Source organism: Crocuta crocuta, unplaced genomic scaffold (assembly GCF_008692635.1).
Source record: "Crocuta crocuta isolate KB4526 unplaced genomic scaffold, BGI_CrCroc_1.0 scaffold222, whole genome shotgun sequence".
NCBI classification, from domain to species: Eukaryota; Metazoa; Chordata; class Mammalia; order Carnivora; family Hyaenidae; genus Crocuta; species Crocuta crocuta.
The window spans coordinates 1,381,870-1,390,239 of NW_027528806.1; the positions used below are offsets into that span (position 1 = coordinate 1,381,870).

The window sequence follows — 8,370 nt, forward strand, 5'->3', positions numbered from 1 at the left end:
TGAGTTCGAGCCCCATGAACAGGGATTCTCTCCCTCCCTCTCTCACTGCTCCTACTCTGCTCACTCTCTCTCTGCCCCTACCCTGCTCACACTCTCTCTCTCTCTCTCTCAAAATAAATAAATAAATAAATAAATAAATAAATAAATAAAGCTAAAAAATTTAAGTCTCTCTCTTGCTTCTGTAGTTTTCTCTGTCTCTTTTTCTTTTCCCTACACCACCACCCCGACCACAATATAAATCGGCACAGACAGCAATGTGGGATTTGGCAGTAATTGCTATTAGTTTTGAATAATGAATACATATGGAGACTTGGGCATTACAAAAGCTGTTTGTGTTGTACATTATACTTGTTTTCAGACTATCCCCAGGTGTATTTATGTCTTCTCCATCTTACAGCCTCTATCCGCCTGCTCTGTATAGAACTTTTGGAATATCCCATCAAATAAGATGACTCTGGATCTGTACAGACTTATTTGGCAAAGTATGGATTACAGCCTAGCATATGTCTTTTCAGAAATAAGACTGAAATGTAGGTGCTGTCTACACAAAGCAGCTGAAGACTGTATATAGCTTGCTGTGAAAGAAGAAAAGTACTGACGATTTTTACTACTTATGAGGTGTATTTTCTCATAGCTAAGTAGACCCTCAGAGATGTTTAACTTAAAAAAAATTCCTTAAGCCATAAAAAAATCTTAATAACCAAGAAAGGTTTATTGTATAAAACATGGTATTTAAGTTTCAGTAGAACTGTACCTGAACATTTATTTATAAACTCATTCTATTCCTGAAGTTCTGAAGAAGGTGGATGAGTGTTTCTATAGAATTCTCTTCCAGCTAAGAATTTGTCAGTAGGACAATTCAACTTGCATGTCTTTTCTGCATGCCATTGTTATCAGAAATAGCCTTATTTTTTTGAACCCTAGGTCTTGATGGTTCAGGACATAAAAAATATTGCCTATACTAAACTATCTCATTTTATCTAATATAACTAAAAATTGACTAGTCCAATAGGACTCAGGTAAAAGTAAGCACAAATTTATTTAAGTATATTGCCCCATTGGCCCTCATCACTAATGGGGATGGCATACAATGATGGCATATAACTTTTGTAAACATTTTTTGTTCAGGTAATTATATGGGTATGTAATAAAAAGTGAAAAGTGTATAACATATGTTTGGTAAGGTGAGAGTATGTCTTCTTTGCCATTACTGGCAGCCATATTGCCCCATCTCCAGAGGCATTTATATAGCCAAACTTTCTCTGTCCTTCTAGAGATATTATGTACGCACGCACACGTGTGTGTACATGCCATTGCTTTAATTTTACATAAATGGTAGCACACAGTACACCTGTTTTGCATTTGCTTTTTCATTTAACACATCTTGGAGTTGTTGTGTATCAGTTCGTGTAGATATGCCTCTTTCTATTTGATTGCTGCTTGGGATTCCATTATTTCATTTCACTGTAATTTACTTACCAGATCACTCTTAGTGGAAATTCATGTTATCTCCAGTTTTTACTAATGTAGAAATAATAAGATTTTGTGTCTTAGCTTAGCTCTATGTCTGTCTCTCTTAGTTCTGTCTCTTTCCTAGGGATTCCTTAGCTGAGACTACATCTCCTTTTACTTTATTAACAGTACTCTGAATTCTTTTGTCTTTTTGTCTTGTCTATTCCATCAACTATCAAATCTGGATCAATCAAAACATCTGCCTTCTTCACTGTATCCCTAGACTGCCAACTGTTTGGGGGAGACACATGTAATTTGGCTCTATTACAAACTTACATTTCCTAAGATCATTTAGAGACTCCATACTATTCAAAAAATCCTTTTACTTACACCTAACTGATTGTCTCCCTATTTCTAGCATTGGCCATTCCACTGGCTGATTTGTATTCATAACTGTCTATCTTTCTTGTACCACCACAGGAAATGGCTTGGTTCACTACTTCTTACAGAAACAGAGCTCATTAGTTAAGAACACCCTTAATTTCTCTTTTAACCCTCAAAATTTCTACATGAAATTCTCTGATGATCTCAAAACAAGAGTTTCCCTTTCACTAACCAATACTAATCTTGCCATATATTCCTATTCCCACTGCCTCTCTACTGATTTGTTTACTCCATGGTATAAATAAATTTTTAAAAATAAAAATCCACTCTCTACCCTTCATTCTCCTCCAGTGATTGCTTCCATTTTCTTCCCAAATAGCATTCTTAAGAGAGTAGGCCAAAGAATAGATATTGAAATCATGTATAATTTCCTGTCTACTTTCCCATTCACTAAAAAATGCTTTCTACCACAACACTGTGGTCTCCAGACAATGTGAAATTTCCAAGACTTTTGAGCAGTCTTGGGCATCATTATCCTTGAATATTCTCCCACATTTGACACCTCATATGCCCTGAACCCAACCCCTACAACAAAATTTCTGTTATTTTCATTATAATTTTTCTTCTTGTTTTCCTTTCCTTTTTAAAAGTAAACTATTCTAGTTTCTTTCTGACTTTAAGTCTTTAGGTTCTATGTTCTCTAAGATTAAGTTCTTAGCATGTTTTTCTTCGCTCTTTTTTTTGTTTGTTTTTCCCTGTTATTACAGCATAGAGTCTAAATACTTCACTCTAATTTTTTGAATTGTATTTGACACATGATGTTACATTAGTTTCAGGTGTACAGCATAGTGATTTGACAACTCTATACATTATGCTGTTCACACAAGTGTAGCTTGTCTTGTTGTATCTGTCACCATACAACACCACAGCATTAAAGTATCATTAACTATATTCACTACGGTGTACCTTTCATCTTACTCATTCCAAAAACTGGAAGCTTGTATCTCTCACTCTCCTCTGTCCATTTTATCCATCCCTCCAACCCCTCCCATCTAGCAATCACGAGTTTGTTCTCTGTATTTATGGGTCTGTTTCTGCTTTTTTTGTTTGGTTTGTCTTTTAGATTCTACATATAAGTGAAATCATGATATTTGTCTTTCTCTGTCTGATTAATTTTACTGATTTATTTTACTTCAGCATAATGCCCTCTAAGTTAATCAATGCTGTCACAAATGCAAGATCTCATTCTTTTTTATGGCTGAGTAATATTCCGTTGTATGTATATACCACATCTTTATCCATACATCTGTTGATGGACAGGTAGATTGCTTCCATATTTTGACTATTGTAAATAATGCTGCAGTAACCATAGGGGTGCATATATATTTTCAAATGAGTATTTTCATTTTCTTTGGGTAAATACCAATGATGATCCTTTATTTTAAAAATTTTGTCCCTTACTTTGTGACTTCCTGACTCAATCATCTCCCATTGCATTGAGCCATAACAAAGAGAAGGAGGAAGAGTTAACCTGAGCAATGGCATGTTTCAAGGTACAGGGATTCTTCTCTTCTTTTGTGGTTGTTGTCACAAAGAATGTGAATTTTGGAAACACTGAACATATTCGTTAAGTAAAGATAGAGAAAAGTTGTTGCTTCTGTATCCCAAAGTATGAAGGAAACATGTGGCCACCAGATGTGATGAAATAGAACTACATGTTCTCACTGTTTTCACCTTTTTTTTACCTGTCTTTTATCCCAAACCACCAGGTCCCTTTTGCATGCTACCCCCACCTAGAATACACCCATACTATTTCCAAGGCGATGTTTTTAGACTCATGGCTATATTTTCTTTTTTTCATTTCAGCCATTTGAAGCAGAACTCGTTTATAAAAGTTGTGAAGTATTTGGGGTGGTGGTAGCATCAGTTATTATTTGTCTATTCAGCTTCTTCAAAGTTGAAGAAAATAAGCAAAGTTTTATGAAAATATGTATTATCTTCACCAGCCACTGCTTCACTTTCTTCCATTTAGTCATTCTGGAGCTTCAGGCCCAGTTCAAGCTCCTTTCCTGCTAGGCCTGTGTGTACCCGCATGTTGGTCTCACATGCTGTATATCAGTGCCCAGCTCTACTGTTCCCTTTGCCAGATGCAGCCAGTTTTACAGAAATTATACATTTGAACCAGATGAGTTTGGCTTGGTGATTGGCCCTGTGCACAGTCTACAATTTGGGTCAGACTTATGAAAAGTTTGGTGAATTTGGCACCATCTTTGAGGAAGTGTGGACTGTCTTAAAACTCCAAAGAGAAACCTTTAGGATCTCAGACATTCCATCTTTTGTGGGCTTCCAGAAAAGGCCACCCTCAGCTGGCATCAGAGAGAGGGATTATTTTCAAACTATTCAAGTCATGTTGTGACTAGAAGTTGAAGTCTGGTGCAAAACCATGAAAACTGAAGAGATAATTTGCAGTGATCCTGGAATAAGCAGCTTCACTCTACTGTATAGTGACTTGCTGTAGATGGTCCAGGAAGATAATATTTCCACTGCTGAAGCATAATGTTATGAAAGAGTTCCTTTAAGATATTTGTATTCCTTAGAATAAATATCATTTCTAAAATGTGAGGAAAAATTTGAGCCAAGTTAGTTTAGGGGAAACAATAACCTGATTCCGTATAGCAATTACAATAGATTTATAGGTTCCCAGGTGTGGGATACCTCTGTGCTGTTTCTTCTTGTTGGCTTCAATAGGAATGAGACTTAAATTAGGATCCCAGTGCTAAGGCCTGAGAATTTTTTCCATCTCAGATTTTTAAAGAATCATAAAGCAGCTTGAAAGAAAGCCTCACTCACTCACCCTTAAACCTCCACTGAAAAATAAATAATTGAAGCCATAGCTGAGCATGATTAATGAAGATACATTATAATAATTTATTATACTGTTTTTGGAGGGCTGTTTTTCCTCTATTTTTTCTCATCTGTCTCCTATATCACCTCTACTACCACTCTGGAGACTGAGCAAAATGCAGATGTTAAGAACATAAAGATATCAAAAAGTTAGTTTTGGCTAAGTTAGCAGTGACCACATTACAGATCTCAAATTTTCCCTCCTTTCATGTGGCTTTTTTGTAGGTTGGACAATAAATTTACTAGTATGAAGTTACTTCATATATGATCCAAACATGCTGCATTGGATAAAAGGGAGTAACTGTGAATAGGTCTGCAGGGAACTTCTAGATCAGGCTCAAGTATAGATGGAGGGACCCAAGAATTTGGATGAAACTTTTCAAATCTGACAAATCTGAAATCTGCTTAAGACATTTGTAATATTCTTAAATAACAGAAAGCCTTTCTTGTGCCTAATTACCACATATATTTTTATACAGGAAGTCATATAAAGTGATTATGATTTGTTAATGCTTGGTGCTATTTACCTGACTATATTTCTAAGTTTTGGTTGAGGTATTGCCTTTTGAACATTAAAGAACCTTCTAATTGCACCGCCTACCCCTTGCATTTATAAAGGCCTGTATTTAAAAGTGTTAAATTTCATACAGATTATCTAAATTCATCCTAAAACACTGTGCTAAACTGTGTCTTTCTTATTTAAATTGTTAAACTCTTGTCTAGCCACTAAGAGCTTCTGTATTTTTATCTCAAAAGAGTATATTTAGAGCAAGGATTCTCAACTTTGGCTTCACATTAGAATCATCTGAGGAGCTTTAAAAAACTTCTGATGCCCAGGCTGTACCCCAGACCACTTAAATCAGAATTTTAGGACATGGTACCTAGGCGTCAGTCCTTTTCCTGGCTCCCTAGATGCTTCCAATGTGTAGCCAAGATTGAGATTACTGATTTAGAAACGTAGCATTTTGTGATGAAAAGAACAAGGGCTTTGGAATCAGCCAGTTTTCTTGTTTGGTATTCCATTTCCACCATTTAATTCATTCATTCAAAAATATTTGAACATCTAATAAAAGATAAAATGCCTAATATATAGTAGTACCTTCAATATATGGGTAGAATTCATTATAATATCTATTAATGAAATTATTTTATGAATAGCATTATATACATGTAGAAAAAAAGTATATTGTTATAATAAGATTGCATTTTAAGTGCCTTGCTATGCTTCACAGTTAAATTATGTATGCTGTATTCATAAGGATGACAAAGCTAAATAGATATATCTCACTCACCTTTGAGCACTTTTATCACTGTATACTTCCTTTAAAGTGATTATTTTAATTTTACTTTGTATCGTATACATATTATCTTTATCAGTGCATGAAAAAATTTCTTCTTTGGTACATGCTAAACTCTAAGCTTCTTGAAAACAGACAGTGTTTTCTTACTTAGGCTGGCATCTTTTGTAAGTATAGTGAATCACTCTCCATGATGCTAGCATGCAACCTGTTTTCTGAAACCAGTGTTATAAATATTTTGCATTGTATTAGTTTGGCCATATTTGGGAGGCGATTAAAGATAGGATATCGGATGAATTATAAATTGCACATCCACATGGATCTATGTGTGTGTGCATGCATATCTGCCTTTGTGTGTGTCTTTGTGTGTGTGTGTATGTTAGTACGTGTGAGTACGAGTATATGTGAGTGTGTGTTTAGAAAGAGATTTTATATTAAAGGAAACTGTGCTTAGCTTAGTTTGTTCCTTGGCACATGGTCCCTTGTAGTAGGCATTTTCCTGAGAGTTGTCAGAAGATTGATCTTGTGGGTGGTCTGCCATACTGAATTTGGGAACTAAGATCTCAGCTCCAAGGCCCTCATCCTCCATAATGCCAGCAGACGGTACAGTCCATCAACGCCTAATTACTTCCTACTAGTTTGAACCCACAATCTTTTTTGGTTTGGTACCAGAATCAACTTCAGAAGATGTTGAAGAAAGAATGTCTGGAATTGGGAGCCTAAATATGTAGACTTTTCCTTTGAGAAGTGATTGATCAGAAGAACATGTGTTGTCTGCAGTACTTATAAATGACAACTTTGAGAACGAAAGACTTTCTGACCTTGTGGCAAATTTTGTCCACCAAAAGTTCAGCCCTGATTGTTTGTTGTCTTACCAACCTATTTTTAAGAAGAATTTGAGGTAGAAACCAGTTAGTTAAAAAGATATAGTTCTTTTAAGTATCAATTGACTGTATGTTGAACCACACTGCCCCAGACTGTACTTGCAAACTCTTCCACAGAACTGACTCCATGACATGTTCTAAAGTAACCTAGGAGAAAACCTTAGGTAAAGACAGAGAGTGTTTCTGAAAATGGTCTTTTAAAACAGAAGAAATGTTTTTAAAGTGTGATGAAATACAATAATACATCCCCCTATTAATGGGAAATCGGTCTCAACAAACTTCACATCCTAATTCATCATCACAACTCCCAAAACACCGACAAAGACAAAAGCCATGTAAATCTGTTTAGGAGGCAGAAGCAGAAAAATAGTGGTATGTAGATGACAACCACTTATCTTAATGCCTGTAAGGAAACATGCTGGGACTGACAAGCTCTCTTCTAATATGGACAATTATTGTATTAAAATTCTGCTTAACAGAGTAATGTGACTGGGTATACAATTGTGTTGAATTTATTTCGCTATTGCCGCAAGAGATCTCAGGCCTAATCAGCATCAACCTAAGTATATATGAGCATCTTCTAAGCAAAACTAATTTTTGAAAGGAAAAAGTACATTTAATCCTGATTCTTGAAGATAATTTAAAGAACAGAAATCTTTTAGGTCTAAAAAGTAATACTGATTGTCCTCAAATATTGTTAATTTGGAGGTGTTACGTGGAGTAGAGGATATTGCAAAAGGAAGAAAGGAGTCTAAAGTTTCCATATCACACCTATCAATCAGTACCTAGAATTTGAATATATCAGAAATCCAAAATAATTCTCCAATCAATCATTTCTGGTATGTATCTTACCACAAGAAAGGGACTAACACTTGCTTCAGTAGCACATATACTAAAATTGGAACAATACAGAGATTAGCATGGCCCCTGCATGAGGCAAAAAGCTGTTGAAAGAACAACTTAATGCTACTAATTTCCCATTCCCACCCAAAAACCTCTGGGTTCTTCACAATGCTAGTCAGACATCTCTGATGTACAAAGATTTTTGCATTCACGTAACAGATTTTTCCTGGTTTTCCCCTACTGTTAATCAACTACTCCTGATTTGCTGTTGTCAGTCAAATATTGCATCATTAATCCATTTACCGTAAAAATGTAATACATTTTGTAGTAAAATTTTGTTAAATTAAAAAGATCCTGTTTTATCCCTGTATTATGGGAAAACACCTGCATTCTAGAGGATCATTTTAAGTAAGTTTAAGAACACCAAGTTTGACATACTGTAATACAAATATTTTTTGAAAACCACAGGTTTTTAAAAACAAAACACCATTAATGCTATAACTGATAAACCCCAAAGTAAAATGCAAGCCAATGGAAGCCACATCATTTTTTCTAAACGAGTTGGAAAATTCAATTAGTAGAATATTTTAAATGGTGTTTTAAGG

The 8,370-nt window shown here is 35.3% G+C and overlaps 1 pseudogene; it reads left to right on the forward strand.

Annotated features, from left to right (window-relative positions):
• The first annotated feature begins 7,794 nt into the window (after nucleotides 1-7,794).
• Nucleotides 7,795-7,893, forward strand: LOC144224741 (U6 spliceosomal RNA; annotated as a pseudogene).
• Nucleotides 7,894-8,370: the final 477 nt, after the last annotated feature.